Here is a 15333-nt window from a genome sequence, read left to right as displayed (position 1 = left end):
AAACTATCCAGAAAAAAATATATAATTCGTTTTCGTATATGTTTAATATAGGTGCATAAGCTTAATCCAAGGAGCAGGTGACTCTAATATTAAATCTTTTCTTGTTGACCTTACGATATCATGCCACAATCTAAGGCACAGTCCCCGATAAAAATGTTCTTCATTGCAATCGCAGCGCTAACCGTGCTTGCTTTTCAACCAAAATCCAGCAGATGGCTCTCGTACACTTTATTGTCCTTGATTGATTAGCGTTCGTATGTGATTAAAAACGTCAAAACAGACACTATCGTGCACCAATACACGTAACTAGCGAAGCTGCTCATTCATACCGATGTATATTCCGCATCGGCATCGCGCAGTACACCACGCTTGCTGTGATGCCACCAGTCTGTTCATCATATTCAACTACACTCGCAAACACCCTCAGTAGGCTTTACGGTACGGCATCATGTGTAAAACACCAGTTTATTCTTGGTCTTGGAGAGCTACACAGCACAGTGACTGTCGCGAGCGATTGTGGCAGAGAAAGTTCACAGCTAAACCGAGGCAACCTATGAAAGTCCCCAGGAGGAGAAAAAATTGTGACCGTAGAATTAAGGAGTAATGCAGCCCCCATTTGAACAGGAATTTTACGGATACTGATCGTGCGGAAGTGGAGGAACGTATTGTAGATAACGATTCGACAGCAAATCGACGGCAGGTGAGTGAATAGCGCTAGACAATTTAGCAAAATTTGCATTACAATATTTTTTTCATCTTTGCTGGTTATGTCTCAGTGTCCATTTTATGCTTCTGGGGAAGGTGATGGCATCGGGTCGAACAACTTGTAAATTTTGTTGGCTCAAGTATTGAGACTTCAAGATACGACAAATTACACAACGTAAACTTTAGTTGTAATAATCATACGATTCCTTTTTAGCAAAAGCATTTTTATCATAGCAAACCTGTGAAAATTATTGGGCACTAATCTAGTTGCCTATGCAGCCCTTTTCATTGCATAAAATTGATAATAATCTCATTGAAGCGAGCGATACCCACTAGCACAAGTTCATACAACTTTTGCTTTGGTAAGTAATTTATTGTGCACATTTGGTAAACGTGGTAGAGCAAAGTGATCATATAAAAAACTATCCCTTTGTGTGTTTGTTTCGAAGAACAAGGACAATTAGTTCTCGGAAGAACCATAAGATGGCGTCTGCAATAACTATTTATATTCCAATGACCTAAAGCTTTTGTGACCTAGCAGGCTATCGTTGATCAATAAAATTAAAATTACATTTCTACTCAAATTATGAGGGAACGGCTTTCAATCTGATGATTTTCAAATTATCTTTCGATTATCTACTCCCTCATACTTTGGGTAGAAATGACCGATAAAGCAGATTAACAAATTATTCACCACAATTACGGTCGTGAAATCTGTTTCAATTATGAAAATTAAAATTTCAATTATACAATAGAATCTATCAGTACCCAGTATGTTGTTAATCTTCGTAAGCTTCGATAAAAAGGGAGTAGAAAATATTTTGGAGTTGCAGAAATTACTGTTAATCATTATCATTGACGTAATGCTACTAAAAATCTAGTAAAGACTGGCATATTTAGTATTTCGCTCTAGCATAAACAATACAATTGAATTACTGCCTTCTGCGTTCACCCCATATCGAGTAAGTTACCCACACAGCCAATTCAGCAGCTCGGCACGCATTATTTTTATTTGCTATGCCTGTTATACACACATTCCTAATGAGAATTGATTTATAAAGCGAGTATGATTTCATTGCAAATTACGAGAGAAAAATTAATTCCATTTCATGATACATATCTCATCACGAGAAAAAAAACCCGAACTTTGTAACATCCCGCGAAATGTAATCCAATTTAGTATAATGTTGCCTCCTTAGTCTCAATGAATATGGAGAAGATATGTTTAACCCTATGCCCGCCCCAACTGTAAAAATTTAGATTGCAGATTTAGTCCTTTTGGTTGCAATGCGGCTGAGAAACAAAGGCCGGGAATAACAGGTGCTACCCAATTAGGTCTCCTTCCTAGGCTTCCTAGGTTAGAAACCTAAAAGGTAATCTATGAAATTTGAATGAGATTTTGAAAAAAAAGTGCAAACCTTAATTGAAAAAGATTTGCAGTTTTTCGAAGAATATATTATATACGCCAGCTTATGAAAAGCAATCATTTTATTTTTATGAATATGACCAACTTTTACAAACTACATTGTACCCCGGTTACCGATTGAGGTGAAATTTTGGCAGTGAGCTACAAATATGTTGAAATTTACATGTACTGAGCACAGATGTAACAGAGTAGGACGGGGCAAGATGAGCACCCTAAGGATAATCCTTAATTACTTCTCAGAAAGCACACATTTCTATAATACAATACGGCAGTTCTTTTTTGTTGCATCTTATCTAACATCTACCTAGATTAGAATGTGAATTGCAAAGAAGACGGTTATTCTGATAAATGTGACTTAACTGAAACTCTGCTTTTGACTGGTTGAAATATACTACGGGGCAAGATGAGCATTGGGGCAAGAAAGGCACTATCAAACAATCTATTATTCCAACTGTAATTTATTAGAGCACTAATATTCACAAGAAATGCGGATTGGTCATATTAAAGTCATAAAATTGTGCATAATATGAATCATAATTGTAGGCTGTGCAAAAAAGCTTCGTATTTTGTGTATTTGATTGTTTTAAAATAGGGTGCTTATCTTTTCCCATTCGAAATAAATTATTCAAATCTAATTAAGCATGGTCATACATTTCACTGTAAAAATAGTTTAAATAGTTCTGAAATATTCTTTGAAGACTTATAATATGTATATTTGATTTAGATTTTCTTAAAACATATTTATGTTTTGAACCCTTATGTGGCCGACAGGAAAGCCGTGTTCCTTTTGCAACTTCAAATGGTGATAGTTCAATCAAAATGCATTTTTTTAGCTGGAAGCTCTAACTCGGTGACATCTTAGAATTCGATGAAATGTAGCATCTGTGAGAAAATAAAGTTGATACGGTGAGGAGGGACGTGGGGAGGGGTATCTGGTTTTTTTTACCACGTGGAAGGCAAAACCGCGTTCCCATGAATTGATATTTGCATAACAAATTTTCAACCGATTTTGATAACTTGGGCCGTTTTGGAAACAGGACCCGAGTAGAAGCCGTGATATGTATTGATAACAAAACATGATATTAACTTGTTTGAAATAAGAGTAAAAATAACAAGCAAAATAACAAAAAATTGCACCGAAATATCATAAAAATATCAGGTTTTGCTGTTAACAATAAAAAGTAATGGCTCAAGATATTTAAAAGTTGTTGTTAATGGCAAAACCTGATATTTTTATGATATTTCGGTGCATTTTTTTGTTATTTTCGCTTGTTATTTTTACTCTTATTTCAAACAAGTTATTATAGAGTAGATAACTACTTCTTCAAAAGTATGCATTTGCCCGGAAAAGGTAACAGAGTAAATCACTCATTTTTTAAAGTACGCATTTGCCCGGGATAATGCAAAAGAGTAGATGACTCCTTCTTTAAAAGTACGCATTTGACCGGGATAATGCAAAAGAGCAGATGACTTCTTTTTTAAAAGTATGCGTTTGCGCGGAAAAAGGAAAACGAGTAGATAACTACTTCTTCAAAAGTATGCATTTGCCAGGAAAAAAGGCAGAAGAGTAAATGACTCCTTCTTTAAAAGTACGCATTTGCCCAGGATGAAGCAAAAGAGTAGATGACTCCTTCTTTAAAAGTACGCATTTGCCCGGGATAAGCAATTACGAAGTATTTAGCCTAAGCTAGGAAATGGTGCATTCTGGGGTATGGTATTCTGGGGAATGTCTTTCGGGGGATGGAGGCATTCTGGGAAATGTCTTTCGGGGGATAGGGGCATTCTGGGGAATGTCTTTCTGGGGATTGTGGTATTCTGGGGAGTGGTGCACTCAGGAGAATTAATTTATGGGGAATCACTTTCTGGGCAATGGGTTTCTGGGGTATGACATACAATCGTTCTGCTTTATCCAAGAAATCTCCGAAATTCTACATACGTAACCAAAGGTGTATCAACTAGTTTCAAAAGTGGGACATAAACTTTGTGGTCCTTAGAATGGAATGGGATGCCAATCCATCACTGGTGCTGTGTGGGGTGGATTCCTCATAGAGTGAACAAGGCAGACCAGACGAATAGTTGACAGCAATTTTCAAACTTTAACTCTACCTACCACCATTGATCGTGTCATGAGTCGAGTCAAGTACGAGACACTGAAGACGACCTTACAGTTCAGGTTGAAATACGTATATGTAAAAGTAAGTATATGTAAAGAACTAAGCAAATTGTGCTAAACTCGTCTTATGAAAATGAAAACATTCCATTAAAAAAGAGCTAAATCATGTTCTTGGGATTTGTGATTTTGACCGCAACCGAAAAACCAGCCAAAGCGTAATTACCTAAATAGTTTTTCGTGGCAGTGTTTTTGAGTCATTTCATCGTCTGTCCTGTACTGTTTTTTCGGGTCTACTACGAAAGGCCGAATCACAAAAGGCCGAAACACGAATGGCCGAATTACAAAAGGCCGAATGCACAAAAGGCCGAAACCACAAAAGGCCGAAATCACATAAGGCCGAATCACAAAAGGCCGAAACCACAAAAGACCGAATAAAATCGGCAGACCAACAAAGTGAACCGGAGCGCGCGCGCTCGCTCCGGTCCACTTTGTTGGTCTGCCGATTTTATTCAGACTTTTTTTTATTCAAATACTTAATATAATTTAGAATATGCGGATTATTTTGTGATTTCTCAGTAAAGTCTTGTGAAGTCAGTTTCTTTTAAATTGGGAGAAAATGATATGCATTGAGGAACACCGCGTTACTGCAAGTTATACAGCTTTTGGTCAAAAGCATAATAATTGAAAAAAGTCTATTTTGTTTAGCTTCTGATGTCGCAATTAGATCATGAGTAGTGCGCATCATTAGCACAATGCTCAACCATGCATCATGAAGCGCACAACTCCTACATTGATGCAAATCGGCAATTCGATTCTGTGAGCCATGAATCCGGTGGAATTTAACTCGGGCTTTTGCATTAGATTTGGGAATTTAACTTTTCCCAATACTACTGATAATGATTACTACGTCAGCAAAGGAAGAAAAAAGAGAGCTCTTGGATTACTCCGTTACTTTAAAGTGATAATAGGGGGATTCACTTAACGGCGTAGGTTGCTATGTATCTGTTTATGGAAATGTTTCATAGGCGATTTGAAATATGTCCCTTGTGATTGAGTGTGAAACATTTCTATAATCAGATACGCAGCAACCTACGTCGTTAAGTGAATCCCCCTAATATTTATCCGTATGTTCATGCTTTCATTACTGCAATGAAGATTGATCTATTATGCAATATATTAGGAATCAAATTGACTCTGTAAACACCGTCATACAACTTCTTTCAATTGAAAGATTGAGCTTCGACGTTGAACTGACGTTAAATACCTCAACTGAATAAGATTGATTAAGATCGCTGCTAGAAGTTGCAAAACACGTGGCCAAGTTTTTTTTTAATAGGGCAGCATAATATAAGTAAACGTAAATTTGTCAATATTCCAAGTTCTCTTAATTGAAAGATTGAAACTTTTTGTAATGATTCGGCCTTTTGTGTTATTCGGCCTTTTGAGATTCGGCCTTTTGTATCATTCGGCCTTTCGTGGTTCGGCCTTCTGGGTTTTCGGCCTTTTGTGGTATGCTAGAACAATTTCGGCCTTTTGTGATTCGGCCTTCTGTGGTTCGGCCTTTTGTGATTCGGCCTTTTGTACTGATCCCGTTTTTTTCTCATGCAAGTGTTAGCGAAATCCGACGTAAATAATAGCATACAGAGGACCCAATCCTACGTTATGCTCTGCTATTGCTAATCTACATCGCGGAGCGGTCGGTTCTCAGAGTTGTGTTCGGAATTGAAGCTTCGCATTATTTCATCCGATGAGCAACCAGTAGCGTGAGCACTGATGCTCTTCGGTTGAAAAAAAAATGTACAAATGGAGGAAATTTGGATTTGCTAGCAATGTTTTGATAAAAGAAAATTTATATCAGTGTTTTGCATTCGGACCATGACGTACCCGACTAGCTAGCAAGCAACCTAAGCAGAAATTTGACAATTCCCATTGAGGCTGCGTTGCCAGTCTAGTGGTTGTATACATATTTCATTTCCGCCCCTACGTAAGATGTGGCCGACCCAGCCCCACTTCCATTCCCGAGTTTCGGTTGCCATCGGCCTCTGGTGACAACGACGATGGAGCTCCTTGTTTGAGATCCATTTGTGAGGCTACCAGGCGCGAATTATGTACCGCAGGCATCTGTTGATGAACACCTGCAGTCGTTGAGTTCTGCACTTTATTAAATATCTGTACAGCACATGTTTTGAAATGGACAAATTGATATGAATTAATCAAAATACTATATAGTTGCGTAAGCTTTGAAAACTGTAAGGTGCTGGCTATTTATGCGATTATAATGATTATGTAAATAAAAATAAATACAAATAATAATATGATATTTGCGAAAAATATTCCATGTGTCTTGGATGGACTCGAATCCTCAACCTCCTACTCTTTAGATAGGCATGATAACCCACAACAAGACAACTTAAAGGTCACGTTTGCGGAAAAGCAATCAGAATCCGAGTACCAATATCCACCGCATATTATCGAGAATTTCACACTCTATGTCAATATTCATCCCATGAGAATCGAAGCAATGAAAAGGAATTTTAATTGTTAGCTAGAAGAAGCGACGAAATTGGTTCTGTGTCTCTTTGTTTCATGAAAAGATAAATATATGTTCAGTGAGATGCAAAACGGAACAGTTACCCTAGTAAATATAATAATAAGGTGAATTTTTCTTGAAATGAAACATTAACTAATACTAAGTGAAATGTACTTAATATTGAATAGGAACTAACCAAAAGATAGGTAAATTTTTCTTAACTTTTGTAAACATGAGATAACTTAACGTTGGGTTCCCGCACTTTACTGCCCTTGTTGAGTAGTTTTGCTTTTCATCAAGGAAAGGAAACAATATAAAGTGGGAGATGCAAGAGAAAATCCTTTTAAAAAAGTGAGTATTTCAATGAAATAACATATAGTGACAAGACAGACAATTGTTAAATGGTACATTTGGTCGGGGTTCAGACAAACCGCACCAAGTGGCTTTTTGACTGACTTGTAACATTTTGTTCGCGCAAGGAAAATGGGAATCATTTCATGTCAATTCATACGTATATTTCTCGAGCAACATATGATTAGGGCCGAAAAACCAACAAAGCTGAACCGAGAAAAATGAGGTTCAAATTTTCTATGACTAATTTAATTCATTTATTGAAGTAGAAACTCATTTCATTGCCAAAATCATGTCAATACAATACGTAAATGATTATATATAACAGCAGATCAAGATTAATTGAAAAACCATTCGAAATCTACAAATTTTCAGCTAAAACAAAAATCGCGCCGTTTACTCGCATCACCGGCAACACGTCTGGTTTTTAAGCCGTTTGCTCAAAGCTACTAACACCATCGGATTTGTTTAGATTTGTTAGCCAGAGCAGTTCTGCTATGCGATATATCGAAAACCTAGTAAGAATATACATTTTAAAATAACTTGAAGCTAGTTTTTCTAAATAACCAATATAAAGTGAACGGCCTAAAAACCAAAGCAAACATTCCGCATGGTAGTTAAGGGCGCCAACAAAGGACTTAAAAACCACTACGGTGCAAATGGTTCATGAGACGTTCACTCAAAATAGCAATTAATGTGTTTCTTAAGAGATATCAAGTACGTAGTTTTAACTAGCATGAACAATAATTTACAAAGCAATCGTTCATGCCAGAAAATCAAAAATCATGGTTTTGGTTTAAGCTAAGCCGTTTTGGTTTAAGCCGTAATCATGTTACGCGAGATTTGATGTATGATATCCTCAGTTATTGGGTTGGGGAATATTCGATACGATTTGCGATCAATTAAATCCACTAAACGAAAGCTTGGGCAGGAAAATAGGTATATGTGTATACATAATTCAAGATGGAGAAAAAACTGCCTTTTTTACTTACGAAAATGAAAAGACTTCATCAGTAGCCAAACAATTTGTGCTGAAATTGTAATTATCCATTGTAACAGTTCAAAACTTCATATTAATAAGCAAGTCTTCTTTAGGATTAAATGTAATGTGTGGGTTTTATAGAGGTATCTACGAAGCTTGGCTCACGCTATGTTTAAAAGCAACTATTATGCAAAGTAAATGCACCTCGGATGTTAAGCTGTTAAATCATAGTTTTTGAGTTTAAGGATCTGTGTCGATTAAAATATTTCATCGGTGAAATTTTGACTTTTTTACTATTAAATATAATATTTTTACCCTGAAAACTTATCTGATTTTTTTAAATTTTTTGAAACAAGCTATATAAAATCCAGCCACTAATTTTTTTACTGATACAATGATAGAAACATTTTCATATAAGAACCTTTTTAATTTGATGAAAATAGTAGAAGTTATATTAAAATTACTGCCGGTTTTAAATCAACTCAAGGTTTATTATGAATAGATCTGGAGCCTTCCTTAGCCGTGCGGTAAGATGCACTGCAAAACCATGCTAAAAGTGGCTAGGTTCGATTCCCGCTCTTGTCTAGGAAATCTCTCGCCTTCCCTGGGCATAAAGTATCATCGTAGTCTCATGATATACGAATGCGAAAATGGTAACTTGGGTTAGAAACCTCGCAGTTAATAACTGTGGAAGTGCTAAATGAACACTAAATTCCGAGGCAGCATATGCCAGAGTGGTTTATGTAATGCCAATAAGAAGAAGTATTATTGAATTTAAGGACATAATATCACTTTTTAACATTTCAAATCAACAAAAATTAAAGCTACGAACTAGTTCAAAGTAGTATTTATGTTCTGTATTTCAAACTTGATTTAGCCTCAATGGACGTCTGCATTATGTGACCACTTGTATATGCTACCATCGTGGATAACAGTTTACTTGCATTCTGTTCGTGGTTATCTGGCATTTTGTAGTTTTGCTAGATAGTTTGAAAATTTTTGTGGATGGCTTTCGTTGTTTGCTCCTTGTTCTTTGTAAGGCCTCTCTGTGATGCGCTCACAAAATTCAAGAACATGGAATTTCAAAATATGAAATTTTTCGGTGATTGGTAGCCCGGATGCTATCCAACTGTCACAAAAAGCTCGTATGGCGTCTGAATAGAAATCCATAAATGTTACACAAAAACAGCAATCAACTACCTGTGGTAGACTCTCCAATACTTTATAATAACCATTGTATTATTTTCCTTTCAAAACACCCCGTTTAACTAAAAGACTTCGGCAGTAACGCCCAGTGAAACCAAGTTGAGCGTGATGGATTGAGTTACCCTCTGATGTCCAGACTTTAGATTTGTCTTGATGATTTTTTTTGTTCCAGGCCACAGGGCCAAAAATTTGGTAGACCAATAATCCCACCAGCGCTGGAGGAGGGGGGCTGCGAAATGGTGAGTTGACATCCGGGAAGGGGCGCCTAACATAGCTCTGGTCCTCACAAGTTCCAATACTCACGCTTCCACGGGTCTTCCGATGACAATTGACCGCCAGCTAAGGGTTGCGTACTTAGCTGGTAGTGCAGCCTGGGCACTGTTGTCCTTCTGACATCAGCTAGAGTGAGAGGGTGCGTACTATGGGGTCTGCCTAGGATGTGGTGGGGTTCGACAGTGGGCTCTGTTGAACTTCTATAAAAAGCTGCATGTGTCCCCAAGCAGGCCCTATCAAAGCGACCGTGTGCCGCTCAAAGCGCACTAGCCTAGTCCTGGTGTTGGGTGGGACTTTAAACAAATTTGACCCGACTGATCGAGCGTCTGTCCACCAAGGAGGTGCGGCTCCAACAGCGTCTGTTCTGGCATCCAGCGGCTGAGTATGAAACAGAGTAGAAATATTTCACAGTCAATGCAGTGAAAAACATGGATCTCAGTAAAATCTGCTGTCGCCTTCATCGCCGCCGTGGTGAGTGCGACTGGGTGCAGCCGAAAAATCATTTCCAACACCGATTATTTAATTTCGCATTCAGCCACTCACAAGTCGCTCTGACATGCTGCTCAGTTCGCGCCTTACCGTATGACTGTGAGTGGCCCATTTAAACGCGTGGTGTTTTTTTCAATTTGCTGGGTGAATGTGTACATTTTGCTGTGGTAAATTTCATCTTCGCGGCGCTGTGGGTGATGTGAGTTCTGTTGTTTACTTTTCTGCCTCTCCGGGAATGTGAGGTTGATTTCAAAGCAGGAAGAAAATAAAAAAATGATAACAAAAAACATCACCTTCATCCAGTGCTGCCGAATATTTACAACCCTGGTATGAAATGCTATTCCCCGGAAGCTATACCTAAGATGGCAGCCCCATCCCGGTGGATAGGGAACCTTGGGCCAACAACCTACTGTTCCCAAAACATCAATTTGTTCGAGAATCCGATAATGAAAGAATACGGACTGATTTTACGGCGACGACTCTTAGCGCGAAACAACGGACACGAATAGGAACATGGAACGTTTTAACCCTAGCCCAGCAGGGTAAATTGGCACAACTTGCCAATGAGGCACGCCGCATGAAGCTTGAGATCCTGGGACTGAGTGAAGTCCGTTGGCCAAACTTTGGAGAACACAGAACGCCGTCGGGACAAGTTCTGCTATACTCTGGTTTACGAGGTGAACACGCTCCCCGGCATCGCGGAGTTGGCTTCCTACTAAGCGCTCAGGCACACTCTGCGCTTATGGAGTGGGAACCTATAAGTGAAAGGATAATCGTTGCCAGATTTAGAACACGGGTCCGAAACCTTACTATAATCCAATGTTATGCGCCAACCGATGCTGCCGATCTGCAAGACAAAGAGAACTTCTACAGTCAACTCAATGCCGTCGTAGATAGAATTCCGAAGGGTGATATCAAGATCTGTTTGGGCGACTTCAATGCGAAGATCGGATCCGACAACTCGAACCATGAGCGCATTATGGGACGCCATGGTCTCGGAGAAATGAGCGAAAACGGAGAGCTGTTCGCAGAATTTTGTGGTAATAACGACATGGTGATCGGGGGATCGCTCTTCCCTCATCGACCGGTTCACAAGGTCACGTGGGTCTCCCGTGACGGCTTTACAGAAAATCAAATCGACCACATCTGCATCAGCCGAAAATGGAAACGGAGCCTTCTTGATGTACGGAATAAACGTAGTGCCGATATCGCGTCTGATCATCACCTCCTCATCGGCGAAATACGCCTGCGCATTGCGCGGATTCGTCGGCAGGAGGAAAGAGTTGGACGACGATTCAACACACGCCGACTGGAAGATGTCACGGTGAAACGGTCCTTCGTTGAAGAACTGGAGACGCGTGCTGCATATATTCCGGAAGGTGGCAGCGTGGAAGACCAATGGACCGCCATCAAGAATGCCTTCATCGCCACCAGCGAGAACAATCTGGGTGAACTACGCACCCAGAGAAAACAATGGATCACCGATGAGACCTGGAGGAAGATAGAGGAGCGAAAAGAAGCCAAAGTCGCGATAGAGCGATCGAAAACCAGAGGAGCCAAAGTCTTAGCCCGTCAACGATCCCGTCTTTGGAGAAGGAAGTGAAACGCTCATGTCAACGAGACAAGCGAACGTGGGCGAACTCTCTGGTCGACGAAGGAGAGAGCCGCAGCAACCGGGAACATTCGCCTCCTCTAGGATATCTCACGACGCTTAAGCGGGGCGAAGATGAATGCAACGATCCCTGGAAAAGACACGAATGGTCAGTTATTGACCGACCCAACTGACCTGCTGAAATGCTAGCTCAAGCACTTCAAACAACTTTCTCAAGTGCCAACCAGGCCATCACCACCTCGGCATGATCTGCCTAGGATCCGACGTATAACACGTGTCAATACCGAAGCTCCATCACTGCTAGAGATTCAAACAGCCATCCAAAGCATGAAATCGAATAAAGCCCCAGGGGTCGACCGCATATCAGCCGAGATGCTCAAAGCTGACCCCATGACATCCGCTCAACTGCTGCATCGTTTATTTCGTAATATCTGGGACACCGCAACTTTCCCGGTCGACTGGATGCAAGGTATCTTAGTGAAGGTGCCCAAAAAGGGTGACCTGACTGTATGCGATAACTGGCGAGGCATTATGTTGCTGTGTACCGTTCTCAAAGTTCTGTGCAAAATTAACCTAGCCCGGATTCAGAAGAAGATCGATGCGGCTCTCCGGCGGCAGCAAGCCGGATTCCGTGCCGGAAGATCCTGTGTGGACCATATTGTCACGCTCCGCATCATTTTGGAGCAGGTCAACGAATTCCAAGAGTCCCTTTACTTGGTATTCATTGACTATGAAAAAGCTTTCGACCGTCTCAATCACGAGAATATGTGGGGCGCCCTGAGACGCAAGGGGGTTCCTGAGAAAATCATCGGCCTCATCGAAGCACAGTACGAGGCCTTTTCGTGTAGAGTGCTGCACAATGGGGTCCTGTCCGACCCTATCCGGGTCGTAGCTGGTGTGAGGCAAGGATGTATTCTATCACCGTTACTGTTCCTCATCGTAATCGATGAGATTCTGGTAGATGCGATTGACCGTGAACCAAACCGCGGGCTGTTATGGCAGCCTATAACCATGGAGTACCTAAACGACTTCGAATTGGCGGATGACGTTGCACTACTCGCGCAACGGCGCTCTGATATGCAGAGTAAGCTCAACGACCTTGCCGATCGCTCCTCCTCGGCAGGTTTAGTCATCAACGTCAACAAAACCAAATCGTTGGATGTAAACACGGTGACTCCTTCCAGTTTCACAGTAGCCGGGCAACCAGTGGAGAATGTTGAAAGCTTCCAATATCTTGGTAGCCAAATGGCGTCAGACGGCGGTACCAAGATCGACATAGGCGCACGGATCAAGAAAGCAAGGGCTGCCTTTGCGAGTTTAGGAAATATCTGGAAAACAGGCAGATAAGTGAACGCACCAAAATACGAATTTTCAACTCTAACGTGAAATCTGTGCTGTTATACGCTAGCGAAACATGGTGTGTATCAGTGGAGAACACTCAACGGCTGCATGTGTTCATTAACAGATGCCTGCGGTATATAATTCGGGCCTGGTGGCCTCACAACTGGATCTCAAACAACGAGCTCCATCGTCGTTGTCACCAGAGGCCGATAGCAACAGAAATTCGGGATCGGAAGTGTGGCTGGGTCGGCCACACTCTACGTAGGGGCGGAAACGAAATCTGTAAGCAAGCATTAGACTGGAACCCAGCGGGACATCGCAGCAGAGGCAGACCCAGAGGCTCATGGCGGCGAAGCCTCAATAAAGAAATAAAAGAAGTCGACCGAAATCTAACCTGGCAACAGGTTAAAGCGATAGCCGGGCATCGCTCAGGATGGAGATCTTTCAAGTCGGCCCTTTGCACCACCGGAGGTGCACAGGATCCATAAGTAAGTAAGTAAGCTGGAGGAGGGGTTTTATCTAAAATTGTGTCATAGTCTCCTCCTTCCAGAAGATGATTATAAACACAATTGAAATATAATCGAGCATCTTTCTTGATCTGTCCAGCGTTGAATTCTGTTTCTATGGTAATAAGTGGACGGTGCAGGGTTGCTGGTTTTTTAATAGACACGTATGAGATATGCAGTTACACAAGAATTCGCTATAGATGAAATATATTTTCGATGTCAACAGTATTTCTAGTATAACTTCTGCTACATTCATCATATGAAAAATGTTTTTATATGAAAATGTTTCTTAAAGCATCAGGAAAAAGTTTAGTGGTTGGATTTTATATAACTTGTTTCAATTTTTTTTAAAATCAAATAAGGTTTTTAGGGTAAAAATATTAGCTTAAATAGTAAAAAAGTCCAATTTTCACCGATGAAATATTTTAATCGACACAGATCCTTAAACTAGAGGTCGAAAACTATGATCTAACGGCTTAACATCCGAGGTGCATTCACTTTGCATAATAGTTGCCATTAAACATAGCGTGTGGCTACTTATATAAGTCTTGATCAAAACCAACATATAACATATCTGCTGGTTTTATGTCAGATCCATTTGTTAGCTCTGTAGGAACACAGGAGCATTATAAAACCTAGGAGCTGTGGTTTTATATTGAAATTAAAAACGTGGTTCTCTATTACTTTTGCGCCTTTGTTTAAATGACAACTGTATAAATCATAAGAGGTGAGCCAGCCTAGGGCTCAAAACCTCTCAAATAAAGAAAAAAAAGAAAGAAAGAAACTATAAATCCAAAATAAAACTATAAGCTTTTGGGCATGTCATAATAAAACCTCTATGAAACTAGCATAAATCTTTGAAGCATTGCAATTGTTACTTGGGAAGATTTCATCTCTTGTAAAACTTGAACCAAAGTAGCGTATTTTTGTAAAGATCCTCTAGACAAATTACCATTATGTAGAGACTCAGTTTCTAGATTAATAACCATACTAATTTTACAGAACGGTTTGTGTGTTTGGACCCTTCTAGAGGTCGTTTTTAGTGGCTTCTCCTAACATTGACCAAATTCCATATTTTTTTTACAGCACAAACTGATCTGTGCATGCGCCAACTTTCCTTCACTATTTTAAGATGTGTAATTAGATTTAAAGTTGATAACTCAATATAAGAACACTTTAAACCTCAATAGTCACCAAAACAAAAATTTGGCCAATAAATTACATTAAATATAAATTTAATTCTCAGGTGTTTAATTTTTTGTAGATTTGGCAAATTTAATAAAAGGTCAAACAATATTTATTGAGTAAATATTATAAAAAAGGGATCAAGTCAAGATTGAATGCACTATCAAATTCCATTACAAAACTCATTTATGAATATGCACTAAAAACTAGAGAACACCTTTCTACTTTTTCCGAAGCAAATTCATGGAGAGGGATCAATTTATTCCGAATATCTTAAAATTCTATTTTTGACAACACTTCAAAACATTGATTGTGCGTATAAATAACAACTAAAATAACGGGCTGTCGCATATCAGTAAAGGTCAATTATATGTTTCTCAGATAGCGTGTGCGAAAATCGCGTAAATTTATTTATTTTTGGCCAAGTTTTTGGCTGTAATACATTGAAAATGGGAAAAGGTCAAATGTTTCCAGGGTTCTCTTTTCTTTTTGCCTTTCTTGTTCAACAAAATAATACCGATAGGCTATATGATCACTCCAGAAACGAGCTTTTGATTATGTCTGTATGTGTGATGTAGTGATGTCTGTATGTGTGTATGTATGTGTACACATTT

General features: G+C 39.6%; 1 protein-coding gene across 3 annotated transcripts in view; it reads left to right on the top strand.

Moving 5' to 3' along the window:
* Positions 1-425: 425 nt before the first annotated feature.
* The window catches only part of LOC134224036 (MYND-type zinc finger-containing chromatin reader Zmynd8-like), a 48265-nt gene continuing 33357 nt past the window's right edge, over positions 426-15333 (top strand). Inside the window, exon 1 of one of the 3 annotated variants that reach the window (XM_062703274.1) lies at positions 426-700. The gene's annotated coding sequence lies outside the window, so the exon portion shown is untranslated. Of the gene's footprint in view, positions 701-943; positions 1068-15333 lie in introns of those variants that run through there. The other 2 variants (XM_062703276.1, XM_062703275.1) reach the window with 2 other exon arrangements.

Source organism: Armigeres subalbatus, chromosome 3 (assembly GCF_024139115.2).
Source record: "Armigeres subalbatus isolate Guangzhou_Male chromosome 3, GZ_Asu_2, whole genome shotgun sequence".
Lineage (NCBI taxonomy): Eukaryota > Metazoa > Arthropoda > Insecta > Diptera > Culicidae > Armigeres > Armigeres subalbatus.
The sequence above is the reverse complement of the archived record's forward strand: the minus strand, read 5'-3'. Positions and strand labels throughout refer to the sequence as shown.